The 21,595-nt window shown below is 44.0% G+C and overlaps 1 protein-coding gene across 4 annotated transcripts in view; it reads right to left on the reverse strand.

Moving 5' to 3' along the window:
- The window catches only part of WASF3 (WASP family member 3), a 74,009-nt gene extending 52,793 nt beyond the window's left edge, over positions 1-21,216 (reverse strand). For 3 of the 4 annotated variants that reach the window (XM_065902071.1, XM_065902067.1, XM_065902070.1), the window contains exon 1: positions 21,086-21,216. The gene's annotated coding sequence lies outside the window, so the exon portion shown is untranslated. Of the gene's footprint in view, positions 1-20,874; positions 20,940-21,085 lie in introns of those variants that run through there. The other variant, XM_065902068.1, reaches the window with a different exon arrangement.
- Positions 21,217-21,595: the final 379 nt, after the last annotated feature.

The raw sequence follows: 21,595 nt of genomic DNA on the forward strand, positions 1-21,595 counted from the left end.
CAAACACGTCTGCCCAGCTCCGTGGTGCCAAAGGGGAGATTTAAATACCAAATGTATGCAAAATCATTCCCAAAGGATTTTTACTTTCAGCATTCAACCAATGTTGAATCAGCAAGATGCATCCGACACAGGCATCTATGGACACTACCATACCACGTCAACGTCTCTAACTTTCATGGAACTTTGTCAGCTGCGACACAGGTAACTGGCCAGACCATACAGTCCCCGATGCCTGCTGAGTGGTCACGACTACAGTCCTACTGATCACGATCGACCTGTCGGTCCCGGCGCGCTCACTTCCTTCCGTGCTCTGCTGGCACCTGCCTGCTCCCTCCGCCCAAGCCAGTCCCAAGATGAACCTATATCTATATGAACCTAGTGCTATATCTAATGCCTCACAGAACAGGTTGAAACTCTTCCCAAACGAATCCTCTCACAAAACAGAAGACTCCCTGCAGCCCAGGGACTCGTCTGAACAAAAACAGGGAACTCAGGGAACTAAGTCACGCTCCATCCAGTGATTAACAGAAGAGCAGACGTGAAGAGGACTTCCCTGTGGCTCAGACAGTAAAGAATCTGCCTGCAATGCAGGAGACCCGGGTTCGATCCCTGGGTCGAGAAGACCCTCTGGAGAAGGGAATGGCAATCCACTCCAGTATTCTCGCCTGGAGAATTCCATGAACAGAGAACCTGGCGAGCTACAGTCCATGGGGTTGCAAAGAGTTGGACAAGACTGAGCAACTAACCCTAAGCATGAAGAAGTGGCTAACCTCACGTGACATCCATAAATGCAGAGGAGAGCCGCTGCGCCATACCCTCTTTTCACTTATTATATCAGCAAAGGTTGAGACACGAAAATCTACATGCTGGCCAGGATAGGGGAACAGACACTCTGACACTTTACTGGCACACATATAATCTATAAAGGAAGCTTTTTCAGATGGCAAAGGGTGTCCAAGATCAAATTAGAATCTAAGGAAAAAATATGTATTTCCCGGGCTTCCCTGGTGGTTCTGTGATTAAGAATCTGCTTTGCGATTCAGGGAACACCTGTTCGACCTCTAGTCCCGGGAGATCCCATGTGCCTTGGGGCAACTAAGCCCATGTACCACAAGCATGAGCCAGAGCCACAACTACGGAAGCCCACAACTACTGAAATCCCACACCTAGTGCCCATGCTCCAAACCAAGAGAAGCTTCCACAAGGAGAAGCCAATGCACCCCAACAAGAGTAAGTCCCGCTCGCTGCAACTGGAGAAAGCCTTCGTACAATGAAGACTGACCACAGCCAAATAAAAATAAATAAACAATTTTTAAAAAACTATGTATTTCCCAAAAGGCAATCTGTGATTGACAACAGGTACAGAAGTCAGTTTGGATAGAAACACGCAGGGTTAATTTGACACCCCTTCCACACACACACACAGACATGCTCCCCAGCCTCAGTGTATCCAGGACGGACATGACCCAAAGTGGGCTGGTCGGCTTCCCTCCCAGGACCTGGGATCTGAGACTCTGATTCTGGCTGACCCCCATCATGTGTGTGCCAATGAAGGAAACTCACATCAAGGGCTTTACCGACTGAAGTCCCACGTTCCTGGCATGTCCTCTTTCCACTTAGCACACAAGCAGCATCTGGATCCAGTCAACTGACTCCCAGTTTGAATTTTCCAAATGTAGGATTGTTGTTGCTGCTTTTTAGTTGCTCTGTCATGACTGACTCTTTGCAACCCCATGGACTGTAGCCTGCCAGGCTCCTCTGTCCATGGGATTCTCTAGGCAAGAATCCTGGAGTAGGTTGCCATTTCTTTCTCCAGGGGATTTTCCTCACCCAGGGACTGAACCCCCAGTCTCTGCAATGGCAGGCAGATTCTTTACCACTGAGCCCCCAGGGAAGCCATACTCTAAGATTATTTTCTTATGTTCTTGTTTTTCCTAAACCCCCTTCTTTAAACTTGCTAATTTCATAGTGGTGATTTAACAAGTTTATCTGATGACTATATTGACCCCTACGATTTCCATTTCTTAAAGAGACTATCTGCTGTAACTAGATTCAACACATCCCAAACCTCACCCTTCACTTAAGAATACCATTCTGATAGAATTATAGGATTTTTCATGGCTCTTTTTTTAGGTTTTTTTCTTTAAGTCCCATAACAACTTTAAAATCAATGAATCCTGAAAGCAATTTTCCAAAGGGGGTAAAAAAAAGAAACTGTCGTCTCCTCACTTTTAAAACTCACTTTAATGGTAACCGCTATTCACTGATAGATGAGGGCCAATCTTCCCCCATCATTTGTTCCATTATTTTCCAATCTGTTACAGAATCCCACAAAGTACAGACGTGATGTGCCCTTCAAAATGTAAACTCTGGCTCATCTGAGAATTAACACAGCCTTGATTGTCTCCTCCCATAATCATTCCATCCAAGGCTTTCTCTGGCCCTAACAACGAACACTCAGAAAGGGAAGAAGATATGTACATACTTATTTTAATCATAATAGTCAACTATGACAACACAAAGAATGCAAGCTTTCAAAGCACTTAATTCTGCTGAAGATGCAGTTGCGTTACATGCTTCGAAAATAACGCACTCCCCCATCCTGTTTTTAGAGAACTTTGAAAATCTAGACAATATGCTTCCTTTCAAAACACCAACTGCTTACAGAGGAAAAGAAAGAAACAGACAAATGATCTTGCCAAGAACCACTTCTGCAGTTTCTCTTGTTGGAGTAGCCCTTTCAGCCACGACAAAGATGTAAATTCAATCCTTGATGGGGTTGATGATATACCACCACTCGTTTATCTAGAACTGAATTTTAGAACAAAAAAGAGCTTACAGGACTCTAATTCAGCTGCTTCCAACTTCTGCAAGGATGAGCACCCCACTTCGATGCTAAAAAATGTTAAAGGTTCTTACAATAGTTGTGTCTAGTGACTGAGAAAGTTAAAAAAAAAAAAGTGAGTACACAGCAATTCTTTAAAAGCACCTGCAAACAGCTGTAAAATAGTAAAACGTGAATCTGATTTTTTTTTATTACAAAGCCAGTTAATGTCAGAACTAGGTTTAAAATCAAGTCTCTAGGCTAACAACACAGATGGGGCCCTAAGAATCCAGAGTGTCACTCATCACAGAGGATGGTTTTCAGTAAGTATGCCCAACAATCCTCTTAGGAACAAGACAAGCCGATTTTAAAGTTCTTACGGGAAAACAAGCAGAGATGTGAAATTCTGAAAAATAAAGAGCTGATAGCATCCCCATCAGACACAGAGACACTAAAGCTACAGTAATTAATCAGTGTGGTGCTGACTTCTGAGTAAATACACCTGTGACGGGGCAGATTAGAAAATGCAGAAAATGACAAATACATACACATCTAGGAACTCAGTCTAAAATGGATGTGGCATTTCAAACCACTAGAGTAAAGATTATTATTAAATGCTACTGTAACAACCCATTCAGTCAGTCAGTCATTTCAGTTGCTTAGTCGTGTCCAACTCTTTGTGACCCCATGAATCGCAGCACACCAGGCCTCTCTGTCCATCGCCAATTCCTGGAGTTTATTCAAACTCATGTCCATCGAGTCAGTGATGCCATCCAGCCATCTCATTCTCTGTTGTTCTCTTTTCCTCCTGCCCCCAATCCCTCCCAGCATCAGGGTCTTTTCCAATGAGACAACTCTTCGCATGAGGTGGCCAAAGTATTGGAATTTCAGCTTCAGCATCAGTCCTTCCAATGAACACCCAGGAATGATCTCCTTTAGGATGGACTGGTTGGATCTCCTTGCACTCCAAGGGACTCTCAAGAGTCTTCTCCAACATCATAGTTCAAAAGCATCAATTTTTCGGCACTCAGCTTTCTTCACAGTCCAACTCTCACATCCATATATGACCACTGGAAAAGCCATAGCCTTAACTAGATGGACCTTTGTTGGCAAAGTAGTGTCTCTGTTTTTTAATATGCTATCTAGGTTGGTCATAACTTTCCTTCTAAGGAGTAAGCATCTTTTAATTTCATAGATGCAATCACCATCTGCAGTGATTTTGGAGCCCCCAAAAATAAAAGTCTGACACTGTTTCCCCATCTATTTCCCATGAAGTGATGGGACCAGATGCCATGATCTTAGTTTTCTGAATGTTGAGCTTTAAGCCAACTTTTTCACTCTCCTCTTTCACTTTCATCAAGACGCTTTTTAGTTCCTCTTCACTTTCTGCCATAAGGGTGGTGTCAGCTGCATATCTGAAGTCCATTAGGGGGTTAAAAATCCACTGAGTCTGAACCCATCCTTTACACCAAAAGAAATTTCAAATACAAGTCAACAAAGGACTGAAAGAAACAGAAGATTTTTTTTAATATGTATCGTGCAGTGGAGAAGGTCTTTCAAAACATGATTGAACAAGAAGCCAAACGTTAAATAACTTGAAAAAATCAAATATTACATCATTACTGAAAATTCTATGCATGCACTGTCAGTCATGTCCAACTCTTTGCTACCCCATGGACTGTAGCCCACCAGGTTCCTCTATCCATGGGATTCTTCAGGGAAGAATACTGGAGGGGGCTGCCATTTCCTTCTCCAGGGGATCTTCCTGACCCGGGGTCAAATCCCATGTCTCCTGCATCTCTTGCACTGGCAGGCAGATTTTTTTTTACCACTGAGCCACAATCATTAGAAACATGATTGAACAACAGAAGCCAAATGTTAAACTACTTGGAGAAATCAAATATTACTTCATTATTAAAAATTCTATAAACAAAGCCAGAATTCTGCACTAGCTGAGGCCCCCTTCAGAACATAGTGATTCCGACCAGTGAACACACCCAAGTTCTCCACCACTGCTGCACAGCGCTCCTGTTTGCTATACAACTCCAGATCACTCAGAAGACAGATAGCCTTAAAACAATTAAAAAAAAAAAAAAAAAAAAAAAAAAAACAACCTAAAACTAAACCTCACAGAATCACGGGAACAACGTCAAACCTTTCTCTCTCGTCTGGACCTGGGAAGCGAGGGTTCTAGAGCACTGTCCTCAGCTATGACCTCCACTCACACTGGAAACCATCAGCCACAAAGTAAACCTTTCATTAGGCATCTGGGGCCACAGGCGAACTTAACAAAACATATACGTGGCAAAGCAACAAGCGTTTTTTGTTTTTTTGTTTTTGTTTTTTTTTTTTTCAAAATAAGCCTGCTCTGGGGTGTACGGTCTGACGGTCCGCATGCAAACTCGGCAGTGAACGCTTACTGATTTATGATGTCCACAGACGCGCCTGGGCACCTGCTGTATGTAAGCTGTGACACCAACTCTAAGATGGAGAAGAGCCAGCCTTCTGCCTTTGAGAAACTTCCCGTCTAACTTATTAGCCAAACAAATCGTACGGATCAACAGCAGCAACATGTGTCACATTTCAGTCTTCTCACTTCCCCATATGACCAAATAAAGCAAAACAATTGTTATCTAATGTATTCAGTCAGTTCAGTTCAGTTGCTCAGTCGTGTCCGACTCTTTGCGACCCCATGAATCGCAGCATGCCAGGCATCACCAACTCCCGGAGTTTACTGAAACTCATGCCCATCAAGTCGGTGATGCCATCCAGCCGTCTCATCCTCTGTCGTCCCCTTCTCCTTCTCCCGATCCCTCCCAGCATCAGGGTCTTTTCCAATGAATCAACTCTTTGCATCAGGTGGCCAAAGTATTGGAGTTTCAGCTTCAGCACTAGTCTTTCCAATGAACACCCAGGACTGATCTAATGTGTTACTTATAAGCAAATCACTTCTAATCATGTTTTTTTAAAAACCAGTTTATGGGTTACCTAAATGCCTCGGCCTCAAACTAGAAGGCACCAGAGAACAGCCTCTTAGCTGAGTGGGGGCTCCACTGACATGGTAAAGTAAACAGCTGCTCTGTGTGTGCGTGTGTGTGAGCATGTGTGTGTGACTCAGTCACGTCCGACTCTTTGTGACCCCATGGACTGTGACCCACCAGGCTCCTCTGTCCACGGGATTCTCCAGGCAAGAATACTGGAGTGGGCTGCCATGCCCTTCTCCAGGGGATCTTCCTGACTCAGGGATCGAACCCAGGTCTCCTGCATTGCAGCTGCAATTAATATTTAAACTCAACTGTTATTCAGTATCACATAGGTCCTGAAACCATGGAATTTCTACTTCTTGTGGATTAGTTCCCCTTTATCCATAGCCTGTTTTCCTCCAAGTTTTCATCCACTCATTCTTTCTCTTTGACATGAGAATTGCATTTGCTATAATTACGTATTTGCTCACTTCTATTTTTGCCAAGTTTTCTTCCTTTTGTGCTTCCCGTGCTATTACTTTGGAGGATATTATGTATTTCATGATGGAAGCTCTGATTCGGAGGGAATTTGCTCCTCACCATCCCACCATCACTCCCCAGAGAATGGGAGACATTTCTCCTTCGCGTCCTTGGCCAAACGCATCAGCTGTCGGAACTATCAAAGGAGGAGCTCTTTTCATCTTTTTCGTTTACAAAGTCTTTGAAACAGTTCTGACTTTCTGTAAGGTCATTTGCCGGGCAATTCTGACTTTGCAAAAGATTCCAAAACCTCTTATCCTATGTGTACGTTCAGCATGCAGAGTCTAAAAACATTCCTGAATAACTATTTCATGTGTTTCTTTGCTGCCCATGAACGTTCCCCATAAAGCTGAAAAAGATTTTATAGGTTCCTTATTTTAATTTGAGGAAATGACTGAACTCAAGACAAAGCATCCTTTAATCTGGTAGTTACGAAGAGATGAATGAAATTATAAGTCAATTCCATTAAGCTGTCCTTAATAATTTCTGCAATAAATAATTCTTTGGTTAACAACAAGGACTCTCAATATACTGCAGTGAATATATTAAATGTAGATTAGGTTAACAGAGGCCATATAGTCTTAATTTCAGATCCCATGACTAGTTTCATAAAAATTATGTTCACTGCCTAGTACTGGAAATTAAAGTCACACTTCTACTCCAAAAATAAGTGCTCCAGAGAAGCACTCTTAGCAAATATTTCTCGTGAATTATAAGATACCTTCATTTGCCACAGTCAGGGATTTTCACAGTAAATATCTTTAAAATCCTGAGTGTTTTATTTGTATTCCAGCAGAAACCATCCAGCCCTCATGAAAAAGGAATAGGAGAAGGCTTCCCAGTCTGTTAACGTACAGGTTCCCTGTCATTCAGCCATGATGAAGAGCCTTTGTTATCATGCTCACTGGACCTCCATAATCCTGCAAAACCAAGGGTGTCTTTGCTTTGCTTTTCTGGAAGGGAGGGGAAGGATAGGAGAGCACAAGAGGTACCACTTAAAAGTTAGAGATGTAAGGAAACAGGAGGCAAAAATGCATTATCTTACAGGAGGTCAGGGGCTTCCCTCGTGGTTCATCAGTAAAGAATCCGCCTGCCAGTGCAGGAGACAATGTTCGATCCCTGGGTGGGGAAGAGCCCCTGGAGGAGGAAATGGCAACCCACTCCAGTATTCTTGCCTGGAGAATCCCATGGACAGAGGACTGGTGGGATACAGTCCATGGGGTTGCAAAGAGTCAGACATGACTGAGCACACAGATGAATACTGCCTGAGCCCAAGATGAACTGCACTGACCTGAGTTCTCACGACCTTTCTGAGATCTCTTTCTGGTGAGCCATGGCTTCTGCACACCCAACCTTTCCCGGCTACTGAGGGGACAGCCATCTTCCTGATGCCTTTTACCACCTGCGGAGACTGAAATGGTCCTGACACAGTCGCCCAACCACAAAGGCAAACTTGAAGAAAGAAAGAGAGGCTCCAACAGACAGTCATGGCTCTAAGAAGGGACATCCTACAGATGTGATACAGAAGAGGAATGGAGAGGCGGCCCAAAGTCACAGGACAGTGTGTTAGGGGCCATTTCCCCGAAAAACTTCTCAAAGTAACAACAAAAGCAGGAAATAACAAATTCATAATTTTAAAAGCAAATACAAATACTTTTTAAAAGAATGGGCTTCCCTGGTGCTCAGACTATAAAGAATCTGCCTGCAATCCAAGAGATACGGATTGTATCCTTGGGTCAGGAAGATCCCCTAAGGAAAGGCATGGCAACCCACTCCAGAATTCTCGCCTGGAGAATCTCATGGACAGAGGAACCTCACGTGCTGCTGTCCATGGGGTCGCAGTGTCAGATACAACTTAGCAACTGAACAACACAACAACAACAGTGAGAGAGGGTTAAAACACAGCCTTGGTGGTGGTGGAGGTTTACTTGCTAAGTCGTGTCCAATTCTTGCAACTCCATGGACTGTAGCCTGCCAGGTTCCTCTGTCCATGGGATTTTCCAAGCAAGAATACTGGAGTGGATTGCCATTTCCTTCTCCAGGGGATCTTCCCGACCCAGGAATCGAACCCGGGTCTCCTGCATTACAGGCAGATTCTTTACTGACTGGGATACAAACATAGCCTTAGGATGTAGCATTTACTGTTTCCGCATCGCGTGAGAAGCGGGACAACAGATCAAAAAGTTTTGGTCAACTCAAACCTCTCTGGGTTTACATTTATTCAACTTTCCTAAAATGTGGCTTAACTCACTACTGTTCATATCCCCAACACTTCAAAACTTCTGGAAACTTAACTTTAAATGAAACTGGCTCAATCTTATATATTTTAGTAATTTCTTATATATTTTAGTACTTGAGATAAATCAAATTTCACTCAATTCAGGAACAGAAATCATATTCCATCCATCCAGATAAGGGTTTCTCATTTCACCAACAAACCAATGCTTGTAAAACAAACATAATCTTTAAAAAAAAAAAATCTGAAATTACCAGAAATAATTTGAGGCTGACACTAGAATTACGGGGCAGAAAAAAGTCAACAAAAGTGCTGAAATGTATTATATGAAATCCAACACTTCAGAAATAATATTTCAAAGCTAACTAGACCTACAAAAGCATATGAATCTAATGGTTGGCCGCTTTTATACAAAGCCCATTGAAAGGGATTCCATTCACTGAGGTTCTTTCAGATGTTCCTGATAGAAACAGAAACTGCACATATTTTTAAGCTACATTATGCTATAGCACTTCTGAGGGGAAAAAAAAAAACATGAAAGCCAACTTTTGGACACATTCATATTAATAAGAACCTATCCTAATAACTGCTTTAAAAGGAAAAACTGAAGAGGTTATTTTCAAGTGACTTTCATACTAGAAACCCAAAAATACATAATAAGAAATGACTGGAAATACATACATCTCTAATTTTCAACAGCTAAGGCTTCTAAAAGGCAGTCAATCCAGAAATCATGTGTTTTTTGGGCATGATTCAGTTTCATTTTTCTCCGGGCTCATTCATTTGCTTCTGATGACCATGCATAATCAGTGGGCATCTAACCATTAGGAGTGGCGTCTCCTGCTGGAAAGGGTCATCACAAGAATATGTGCTCAGTCGTGTCCAACTCTGTATGAGCCCATGGACTGCAGCCTGCCAGGCTCCTCTGTCCATGGGATTTTCTAGGCAAGAATACTGGAGTGGGTTGCTATGCCCTCTTCCAGGGGATTTTCCCGCCCCAGGGATTGAACCCAAGTCTTCTGCATTGCAGGCAGATTCTTTACCGCTGAGCCACTGGGGAAGCCCCTCACAAGGGTACATACCATCTCTACAGATCATAGTGAGGGATGGATGCAGGGTGACCAGGATGCAAAGAGAGTCACATTTTTCTTTCTTTTTTTTCATTCCCCCCCCCCCGAAAAGTTCATAGACAAAAGAAAAATGGTAAAATAGGCAAGGTGATATAATATATGTGAGATTTTGTTATATCTGGAAAACAAACCAAAATACAAATATTCCCTCATAAAGAAGAACTATTATTTTCAACCTATTTCCTATCTTCCGTACTTTGATTTAATGTTTGTCTGGAATCCATGAAACATTAAAACACTTGAATTTTACTTGCCTATATTGAAAATTACTCAATAAAAGGGAAGCAAAAAAATATAATTAATTTGCTTATTATTTAATGGTGATGGATCATCACCATCTTTCCCCTTCTCTAGCTTGTATAGTTTATTTACCTTTGTGTTTTAATCTAGTTTCTCTCTTCTTGCTGTACAACAGTTTCACAGTAAAGAGACAGTTCCAGACAACTGTCATTCTAAAATTCTGTAGTCTAAAACACATTCATAGATCATTTTTCAATAGTTTTGAAGTTAAGTTCTACCTAGATGGTGGAAGATTAACAAAACTGACTGACCATGAAACAAGGAGAGGAGTCACAAATCAGTAAAGTCAGGAATGAAAGAACAGACATTGATCACTACTAAGGATTACAAGGAAATACTCTGAAGAAGTTTATGCCACTGAACTAGACAATTTAGATGAAAAAGGAAATTCCTAGAAACATATATATTAACAAAACTGACTTAGAAAGAGAAAAACTGAATAAATGGGCAGCAAGTTAAGAGACTGAATTAGTAATTAAAAATCTTCCCACAGAGAAAAGCTCAGGTCCAAATGACTTCACAGGTGAATATCTAAAAAGAAATACCAATCTTTCACAAATTCTGCTACAAGAGGAAACACTTCCTAATTCATTCTACAAACCAGTTTTATGCTGACACCAAAGCCAAACAAAATACCACAAGGAAACGATACATCAACAGCCCTCTTGAATTAGATGCAAAAACCCTCAACAAAATATTAACAAATCAAATCTAGAAAATAAAGAGTTACATATCATGAACAAATTGGATTTATCCTAGGAATGCAAAGTTAGCTTAACCCCACAAAATCAATTAGCACAACATGTCATATTAATACGGAGAAGGCAGTGGCAACCCACTCCAGTACTCTTGCTTGGAAAATCCCATGGACAGAGGAGCCTGGTAGACTGCAGTCCATGGGGTCACGAAGAGTCGGACATGACTGAGCGACTTCACTTTCACTTTTCCCTTTCATGCACTGGAGAAGGAAATGGCAACCCACTCCAGTGTTCTTGCCTGGAGAACCCCAGGAACGGCGGAGCCTGTTGGGCTGCCGTCTATGGGGTCTCACAGAGTCAGATACGACTGAAGCAACTTAGCAGCAGCAGCAGTCAATTTCATGACTAGAGCATGTCATGATCCTATATGTAGAAAGTCCTAGGGAATCCACAGTGACACTGCTAAAACCAAAAGACAGGTTCTATAAGGTCACAGGACACACACCAGCACAAAGCAACTGGTGCCATGAAACCAGAAGACGATTGCTTCCTGGCAGGAAAGCAATGGCAAACCTAGACAGTGTGTTGAAAAGCAGAGACATTACTCTGCCAACAAAGGTCCATACAGTTAAGGCTAGGGTCTTCCCAGTGGTTTTGAGAGTTGGACCGTAGAGAAGGCAGAATGCCAAAGAATTGATGCCTTTGAACTGTGGCGCTGGAGAAGACTCCTCAAAGTCTCCTGGACTGCAAGAAGATCAAATCAATCAATCTTAAGGGATATCAACCCTGAATATTCAATGAAAGGACTGAAGCTGAAGTTTCAGTATTTTGGTCATCTGATGCGAACAGGCGACTCATTGGAAAAGTCCCTGATGCTGGGAAAGATTGAGGGCAGCAGAAGAGGGTGTCCGAGGATGAGATGGCCGGAAGGCATCACCCATGCAATGAACATGAACTGGGCAAACTCCAGGAGATGGTGAGGGACAGGGAGGCCTGGAGTGCTGCAGTCCATGGGCTCGCAAAGAGTCGGACACAACTGGGTGACTGAACAACAAGAAGGTGAAAACAAAGGTTTTTCTTTTTAATTACATTAACAACATTTAAAACAGACTCAAATGGCCTCTTCCTTTTCTTTTTCTACTTAAATGTTTAAAATTTCTTTTCTTGGAAATATTTCATGTCTACAAAAACGTTCACATCCCCCTAAACCTACAACCTTTAGAGAATTACCATAAAGTGGACAAGCCCAGGTAATTCACAGAGATCATGAAGCGGGGCGCTGTCAGCACCCTCAGATGTGCCCTCCGTGCCCGCTCAGGTGTTAATCCTTTCTCCTTCCCAAAGGGAACCATTCCTTAACACCCCTTTTTAATTTTATTACAGTGAAATCTCACAGTTATGAATTCTGCTGTTTAGCATCTTCTGCCCAACATTAAATGTACAAGATTATCACTGCTGTTGCATGGAGCATGATGTTTTCCATTTCTATCACTGAACAATACATGAATTCACCACAATTTACTCAGTCGCTCTACTGCTGATGAACACCTAGGCTGTTTCCAAACGAACTATTGCAGCAGTGCTGCTGCGACCACCACCATACTGCATCCTGGTAGGGTCGTGCATTTCTGCTGGATGTGTGTACACCTAGAACAGAGATTCCAGCTCACACGGCATGTGGATAGCCAGCTTTAGTAAATAACGTCTGACAACTCTCCACGTTTGTGACAAGCTGCACACCCATGGGTCAGGGATACGAGTGCCCGCTGCCCCACTGCTCTCCACACTACAGGCCTCTGTCTGGTCTTTTCCACGTTAGCCAATCTGATGACTGTACCTTGGCATCTCAGGATTATTTCTATCTGTGCTTCCCGATTCCTAATGAATTTAAGCTTCTTTTCATGTGTTCACTGGCCATCTGTATGGCCATACCTATACATTTGCAAAATACTTATTCAAATCTCTTACCCACTTTTCTTTTGGATCACAAGCCAATTCTCAAAAAGACCATACTTTCCAAACTTTCTGTATGTAATACAATCAAAAGTCTACACAATTCTGGTTCTGTTTCAGGGCTTTCTATACAATTTCATTAATCTGTTTGCCTACGCCTGTACCAATATTGCACTGTCTAGAATATATGACTTTATAAACTCTTGATATCTGATAAGTCCACCTGTTCTTCTTCAAGGGTGTCTTGAAATTCTTTGCTCTATACATTTATATAAATCCTAGAAACACATAAACACATAGCCAATTTCCACACCCCCAAATTTTTTCAGGTTATGGACTAGAGTTGAAAGGAATCTGTATCAATTTAGGAAGAATGGATGTCTCTGTAATATTAGTCTTTCACTTCATGAACATGGTATATTCCTTCTTTACTTACCTGTTCCTTGAATTTTCTAAATATTTTATGGTTTTCTATGTAAAGGTATTGCAAATTACTTTCAAGTTCTACTCCTGTACATTCAGATACTTACTGTTATTATAATCAGTACCTTTATTAACTTCATTTTCTAATTGTTTATGGCTATAGAGAATCTAGCAAGCAGCCTAAATACCCATCTTAAGTCTAATAACTTACACATAATCTTTTGGATGTTTATACATACAAAATAGTTTTGTCTGCATGTACTGAATTTTCTCCTCTTCCAACTCCTGTAGCTTTTATTTCGTTTTCTTATCTTCAAGCACTGGCAAGAACCCACAACATAATGCTGAATAAATGTGATAATAACAAGCATCCGTATCTCATTTCCAATTTCAGAAGGTCACTTTTTATTACTTCACCACCAATATGACACCTGCTGCACATTTTCTTCCAGATACTCTTCCTACTTTGCTTGAAAGTTTTTCATCACAAATAGATATTAAATTTAGTGTTTCCTGCATCTAATGGTGATTGTCTAGTTTTTTTTCTTCATTAATATGGTGATATACACTGGATTCTGAATGCTAAACCAACACTGCATTCTAGAATAAACACAAATAGCACATGATGTATTATCCTTTTATATTAATAGATGTAACTATTATTTTCTATGATTTAGCAAGCACATTTATGAATGAGACTACCCTTTGACTTTTTTCCTTGTAACATCCTTGACAATATTAGATATTAAAATTATGCTGGCCTGGCAGGACTTCCAGGCTCCAAGGATTTTTGTCTGCCTAATTCAAAATCTCCCCATTCTCCCTCCAAACCATCCATAAGAAGAGTGAAAAATCCACCTATGACCATGCCTTCCAGCATCAATAGAGAAGGCAAAATACAACAGCCTTCAAACTACTTGTAAGTAGAGGAATAAACTGAATTCCAACACACACCACCTCAAGCCTAGGTACTTCTTGTGTTGAGTCACTGACACCTTGCATTATTCAAATAAGTCCATCACATCTAAAACAATGACCTGGAAGGCTCGAATGCCACTGATAGTACAGATATTGTTGTTTTAATTCCTGATCCTCATAGAGTTTTGATTCTCATTATTTATAACAGCTTTATTATTATGAGTATCTCCAATAAGTTAATTCAAGCCTCTATGTAATGGGGGAACAAGAGAGATAAGCCCCCATTGTTTCTGTCCAATAAAATCATCAAGTATCCCAATAAATATCTGGAGAGAGTACACATTCCATTTAAACAAAACTGTACTTGGAATTTTCACTTATACACAGTGGATCTAAGTTATTTCGGTGTCCAAAAAAAAAAAAAAATGTTGAGTAAATATTAAAATACAGGGCAATATTATTTGTCTCAAGTGAAATTTGACAATCATTAGCAACCAAATAGCTGCAGAAATAAAGCCACAAACTTCCAAACTGTGTAGCAGGAAATAGTAGCCACAGATGTGGCTTAAAAGAAATTCTCTTCTAAACCCTTTAATGCCTAATCCCTGATACAATTCTTTCAAATGATGCCCTAAGGTTTTTTTTTTGTTTTTTTTTTTTGGAGGAGTAGAATGTCCAGGATGTTCCTGGACATCCTGGAAATGAAAGAAGGTTTTAACTAACCTATGTGACTGCAATGGACAAACAGTGCAGAAACTATGCATTTTTAATTAGGCTCAGGCAGGGACTTCACTAAGGCTGATAAGCCTGTAACCATTCAAAATTACAATGCCAATTTGTAAAAAGAAGTAATGTTTTAATAATCTTCCTCCCTGGGACAGCTCAAAGAACAACTTCCACTGCAGTCAAGCCTTTGGAAACAAAGCTGTTTGTCATGTGCAATTGAAATCTGAAGACAGGTGACTGGGAAGAGTTTGGGGGATTCTGTGTACTGCCATTTTTTAAATCAATAATCAAGGTCGTTAACTCTGAACTGTACAAAAATGGGAGACAAATTCTATGGAAAACCAAGAACAAAGATATGTTCTAAATCTACAGGGTCGGTTATAAAACAAATTAGTTTTCTGTTACTACTGAAACAGACAAATGTCTTATCTTAAAAAATTACAATCATGGCCCCCAAATTAAGATGTTACTTTGCAGAAATGGAAGGTGACTCTGTGGCTCCCCTTTCCAGGCTACGGACAGCCGCTCAGAGGATGAGACCAACGGGAGCAAACGCTGCTTCATCTCTCTCCTTGCAACTTCCTGGTTAACGCCATCCCACTTCGGACTGGACACTTGGCTCTCCGTTTAGGCACTATTCCTTCCAGGCACCACAAGGAGTAATTTAAATCCCTGAGCCTCTCCAGAAGCATTCATTCTAGCCTGAGGAAAGAGTTACAATGTCAGGCAGATGCAGAAATCTGCCAGGTAACTCCCTAACCCAGCACTACATAAAGGAACAGGTGAAAACCAAAAACCACAGCATCATATACAAGTTTGAAAAGCTGAAAGAAAATAAGTGTGACGCTAGCAGGACAAAATGACTCCAGTCAAGTTTTTACAATTACACAGTAGGGGTAGTGCTCTGCCTAGGTCATGAATCAAAATTTATGACATTCAGTCAATGAAAAAATATTGCTGAGGCTCTTCTATGGGCAAGGAATACACTATTTCATTCATTTAGTGGATAAAATATGGCCACATGGGCTCTGGTTCACAGTCAGTCACATCCATACCTTTACACTGCCAACAGAATTTCACTGAACTGTTGACAAGCACAAAACAGGGACCTGCACTCAGGGAGAGGATGGTAGGAGATGAACTAAAATGGAACTGTTGCCGTAGATAATAAAATCTTTGGATTGGGATTCCCTTGGTGACCCAGTGGCAAAGACTCCATGCTCCCAATGCAGCCAGCCTAGGTTCAAGCCCTGGTCAGGGAACTAGATCCCATATGCCACAACTAAAGACTCCACCTGCCGCCACAAAGATCAAAGACCCTACATGCTGCAACTAAGACTCAGGGCAGCCAAAATAATAAAAATAAACATCAAAAAAAAAAAAAAAACACAACTTTGGATAGCACTGGAACACAACTTTTAAGGTCCAATACTGTCAGAAGCACTCAGAGACCAAAGGTCAAGTTGGCTGGCAGAAGACAATGAGTGTTACCCCTTTGAGCTAAGGCTATGAGCTATTGAGGTCTTTACCTGAGGTCATCTGACAAAGCCAGACACATCTACCAAGACAGGCACCAACTGTCAGGTTCCTGCCCATCAGGAGTTTATAGATGGTGAATGAGACAATTAACCCTCTGCCTCACCTCTCTGGCTTTAGAGCACAGGAGTTTGGCTCTGTCAATCCTGTCACCACCAGTAACTATCATGATACATGGTAGGCATTCAAACACGAGGGAACCTCCTGAAAAGAACCATAAAGCAAAAACTAAAAGAAAGAAATTAAAATAAATAAAACAATGAAAAAGTTTAAGGATATGTAATACAACTGAAAACATCTTTACATCAATTTCAAGACCATTGTTATAGAAAGTCAGAGGGTACCCTAACAACGGGCATTAAGAGGGAAAAAAAAATCTCATTTGTAAGAAGTCTGAGAAATGATCCCAGGTGTGAAGCTCAGACTCAAGGCTCAGAGGCTCTAACAGACCTGAAAAGTGAGAAAATACCCTGGGGTGTTTGGGATATTTAAAATTTTTTAAAAATAAAAAGTCAACAGAGGTGAAGAGCTAACCTCAGAGACAAGAGGCATGGTCCAGGGAAAAAAACAGATGAGGGTGACTCCAAAGATCTGGAGTGAAATCTGAGTATGGAGAATATCCTAATCAAAGGACATCTATTAAGTTAGAGGGAAGGGCTCTGATAGGAAACAAACAAGACTGGCCTTGAGGTCAGTGGCCAAGAAAGCACCACCAGGATGGGGCAGCCAGAGAAAGGACGTCACAGACAATGTGACCCCCCGAGGACACCAGGACCCAGGAAAATGACAAGGCTGTGTACACAAATACCCATCCTTAGAAGAACCACCTGCTGCAGGAAAAACATGCCTTAAGAGGAAAACAGCATCTTAAGAAGACTGTTTTTAACAAGAGAAACTTCTGACAGTATTGGACCTTAAAAGTTGTGCTCCAGTGCAATCCGAAGTTTTTTTTTTAATATTTATTTTTATTTATTTATTTTGGCTGCGCTGGGTCTTAGTTGCAGCATGTAGGGTCTTTGATCTCTGTTGTGGCAGGCGGAGTCTTTAGTCGCAGCATGTGGGTTCTAGTTCCTTGACCAGGGGCCTTGAACCTGAGGCCCTGCGCTGGGAGCACGAAAGTCCCAATCCAAAGATTTTACTTTCTACTGCAACAGTTCCATTTTAGCTCATCTCATAACAATCCTCTCTCTGACTGCCAGTCCCCGTTTTGTGCTTGTCACAAAACACAAAACTCACCCTGAACTAGGGTTCCTCTCTAAGCAAAGGCCCTTCTCTCATCTTCAAAATCTAGCCTTCCCTGACTGGCTTCACCCCCTTCGCTCCATCACCCCTCAATCCAGAGCACTAAGGCTCCCTTGAGATGCCTCCTGCCAAAATCAGCAACTACATCCTAGACCTAAATCCAACAAAAACCTTGAAACCACCATCCAACGGCATGTCTGTCTAGCACCCTCTCCCCCTTGGTCCTTTAATATGCTCAAACCCCTCCAGTAAAAAAGAAAAAATGCCCCCCTTCACCTACCCTCCTCCATCACCCTTCAGCACCACACTTCCGACCCCCACCTACAAGGAAGCCCCCTCACAAACCGGCCGTCTCGCTCCTGTTCCAATAACTGTATCACCACTACCATCACCTCTGTGCTAATGTCCTGGCTGCTATCACCCCCCTTGAATGACGTTTCACTGGATCATGGTTTCCCAGACACCACCCATGTCCCCAACTCCCGTTTGCAGGCTTGACATGGCAGCCTGCCTTTTAAATATGAGAACCCCTCAGAGTCCATTCTCCTCACTTCTCTTCTCACTCTACACATGCTTCCTGAATAACCCGATCTACTCCACAGCCTCCACTGTTAACAAAGGCAGAGGTTCCAGAACTTTCTCTGCTCACTGCACATGTTCACTGCACCCAGAAAACACCCAGCAAGTAATGAAACCCTTAGCTACATGCAAATAACAAGTATCTACTAGCAACTTAGTACCCATTTGAAAACAGTGCACTTCTATTGAGAGAAAACGGGTATTTTACTTCACTCTTAAATAAACTAGGAACAGCCCACGTGCCTGTGTGGAACAGCTCACAATTTCTTCACACCTGGAGTCAGACTGGATACCATTCCCCCCACCCCTTCCCTAGCAAGCAGGGAAGGCCTAGCTTTGCAAAGACGACATCATCAGAAGGAATTTTGTAGAAACTCCGGTGGAAGCTGTCCTTAGGTGCTCAGCGCTGACAGGTGTTTGCACCGCTGAGGGTCCTTCAACAATTTAATCCCCACAGTCTCCCTGTGAGTTCACTGTGGCAAGCAGTTTGGAAGCCAGTGCTGAGAACTCTCGAGTGTGTGTCTCCAAGTCCAGACACCTCCCAATATCTGGATCCCAGTGCAGCCACTGACTGATGCGCCCTGCAGGCACCTTGAACTTGACAAGGTCAGCATCTTCCCCCAAGGGAATGGCTGCTGCTCCCTGACCTGGTGTCGAGGGACAGCAGTGCCATCCACCAGCCAACACCCTGCATGGCCCTGTCCCCTCCCTCTGCCAACACACACAACCCCATCCTACTCTTCAACTCCCCTCCCTCCAGCCTTGCCCCAGTGCCCGTTCTCCAAGGACACACCTGACCATGGAGAAAGAAACAGGACAGGACTAGAGCGCCAGTAAGAGGAGGAGAGGAGACTGCAGACTTTCTACTCCACTGATCTCTAGAGTGATGTTAAATTTATTGTACAATATGCATTATTTATGCACTGCTGGTCTATGATATTCCTGTATTACCTGCCTAAAATGAGGTGGAGGTAAAGAACCAGCGCTGAAGAAGAATGCAGAGGTCCAAATGTCAAGAACATTTGGAAAAACCAGGTGCTGAGAAAAGGATGGAAAAGAGAAGTTGAGCATTTGCAGTCTGTCCAGCCATGTGGAGGCACTCCCAAGAAAATATAAGGAACGACAGTCGCCTATGCCTGGAAAACGCAATCTCGAAGAGCTATCCTTCAGAGAAAGTTCTGGGCACTTTGAAGGACCATCAGCAGTGGCCCAGGAGCTCAGATACCTCTGAACACTTGAAACAGACAACTGTTTCAATCAAAATGTTCCAGTAACCAAAAAGTTCCTTGTCACATGTAGGCTTCCACAGGAAGAAGGGTAAAGCCCACCCACAAGGACACACTGGGAAGAGAAGTGATGCCCTAATGCTGGCAGGACTGCTCAGCGAAGTGTGTTTTTCTACCTTTATATTCAGAATTTGTAAAAATTGTATAGAACATCATTGACTATTCAGTCAATAAATCTGAGACAGACAGAGAAAACGATGCTATAGTGCAACTTCAGGTCAGCAACCAGAAGGGCAGGAACAATCTTTTATAAGTAGATAGTTCTAGAACAAGCTTTTCACGGTGGTAAGAAAACAGAGACTACAGGTCAGATGGTAACTACATAAAGCCAACCAAACTTTCCAACCTAGTGAGCTCGAAACGTCTGAAAAGACACAACTCTCATGAATATAAATTAAGAAGGTCTTTTAAAATGAAGAAAAATGAGTCTGACTGTGGCTGTTCGTAGAAAGGAGCCCAGACACACAATGAGAACTGCCTATGGGAAAGACCAGACCGGCTTCCTTTTGTTTAACCTCTCAAGCAGATAAAAAGAACTAGCTTTCAAGAATCTCCGCATTGTTTCACTGCTAGAAAAGGAAAGTTGGGTGAAGCAGATACAAAAAGAAGCAACCAACCTTCAGCGGAATTTGCCCTAGAGGCAAAAGAAAAGTAAGTCAATTATAATACTTCGAACCTAATTTCGATAGAGAAGCAGACATTTTAAATTTTTGGCAAACCTCATTTTTTTTTAAAGATGCAAAACATTTCTAATGGCTGGCTCCTCCCCTTAAAAAAATGTGGATTCCAGTTCTTAAGTTAGTATCTCCTGCCCCACGAGACACTTGATTTGAAGCGCTTCAAAAGCTAAAGCAGACCTTTTAAAGTGTCAGCTTGTAAAAACTTAGTTATTATTGCTAGACTGAGTATTTAAAATTCACCCCCAAATGAGAAAGAATTCCTATTCCGCCCAATAGCAGCTAAGAAATGAGATGTTCCATTCATCCTTTAAGCCCACGGCTGAGTTTCTTAATAATTAAGAACTCTGCTCTCCACCAGGGAACTCTCCCTTGCAGAGACTGAACCAAGAAGAAATCGCCATTGCCCGTGAGCCGGCACACCGAGAGGCAAAGGCTTTCACCCCCGGCCGAAGCCCCGGGCCCCGCCGGCCCCGCGGGGAAAGTCTCCCCGAAGGACGCATCCCTGCCCAGCGACCCCGCGGCCCCGCGACCCCGCGGCCCCGCAACCCCGCGCCCCGCAGCGCGCCGCTCCCGGGCTGCCGACCCCTTCCCGGAGCCCAGACCGAACGAAGGCCGAGGCCGGGACCCTGACCTCGGGTGCCCGCAGTCCCGGGGGAGGGCCGAGCCGAGCGGAGAAGGCCGGACCTCGGGCGGCGGGCACCCGGGGACCGGGCCAAGGTGCGACGAGGGCGCGCGCAGCCCAGAGGGACGCGAGGTTCCCGGGCGCTGGGCAGCCCCGCGCTCGTGCGTGCGGCGCAAGCCGAGGCCCGGGCGCCCGCCCTGCAGCCGGGAGGCGCGTACCGGGGCCAAGGGCCGCAGACCGACCGCTGGAAGCCGGCGGGGAGGATGCGCCGGGCCGCAGTGGGCCCCGCCGATCGCCCAGGCGCCCGGGCGATGCAGCAAGTTCACTTGGCCGCGGGGCTGCGGGGCGCGCGCCCGCCTCCGCCCGGCCCGGAGCCAGCAAGGATCGAGGCCGGGGACAGACAGCCGGCCGGCCGCAGCACGCACTCACCGGTCCGCGCCCCCAGCTCCATGGTCCCGCCGCGGCCGCCCCGCACCTCCCGCACCACCCCGCACCACCCCGCACCGCCCCGCGCGCAGCGGCGCCGGCGACACCGCCTCCGGCCCGGCCACGGCCGCGGCCACGCCCCCTCCCGGCTTGGGGCCCGGCGGAGCGGGGTGGGGCCCAGCGCCGGCTCCACCAACCAGAGCCCGCTCACCGACCGCGGCTCTCGGATTGGCGGGCGCCTCGGCCAATGGGGGCCCGGTAGGAGCGCGGCGTGTCTGCGCCGAGGGGCGGGGCATTGCGGAGGAGGTGGCACTTAGCCTTGGTCCTCCGCCCCGGGCTTGGGGATGAGGCTCTGGCCGAAGTCCCTCCCCCGGGGGTTGGACAGGTGAGGACGCTTGGGGCAGAGTTTAGCGTGCGGACCGTGCATCCTCTCCGCTTACGATGGGCCCACTGCAGTCCCTTCGGGTGTCCTCCCCTACCTGAACCTTGGCGGGCTTGGAGGGCTCTTGCAGA

The sequence above is a fragment of the Muntiacus reevesi genome, chromosome 11 (assembly GCF_963930625.1).
Source record: "Muntiacus reevesi chromosome 11, mMunRee1.1, whole genome shotgun sequence".
In the NCBI taxonomy this organism is placed as follows: Eukaryota; Metazoa; Chordata; class Mammalia; order Artiodactyla; family Cervidae; genus Muntiacus; species Muntiacus reevesi.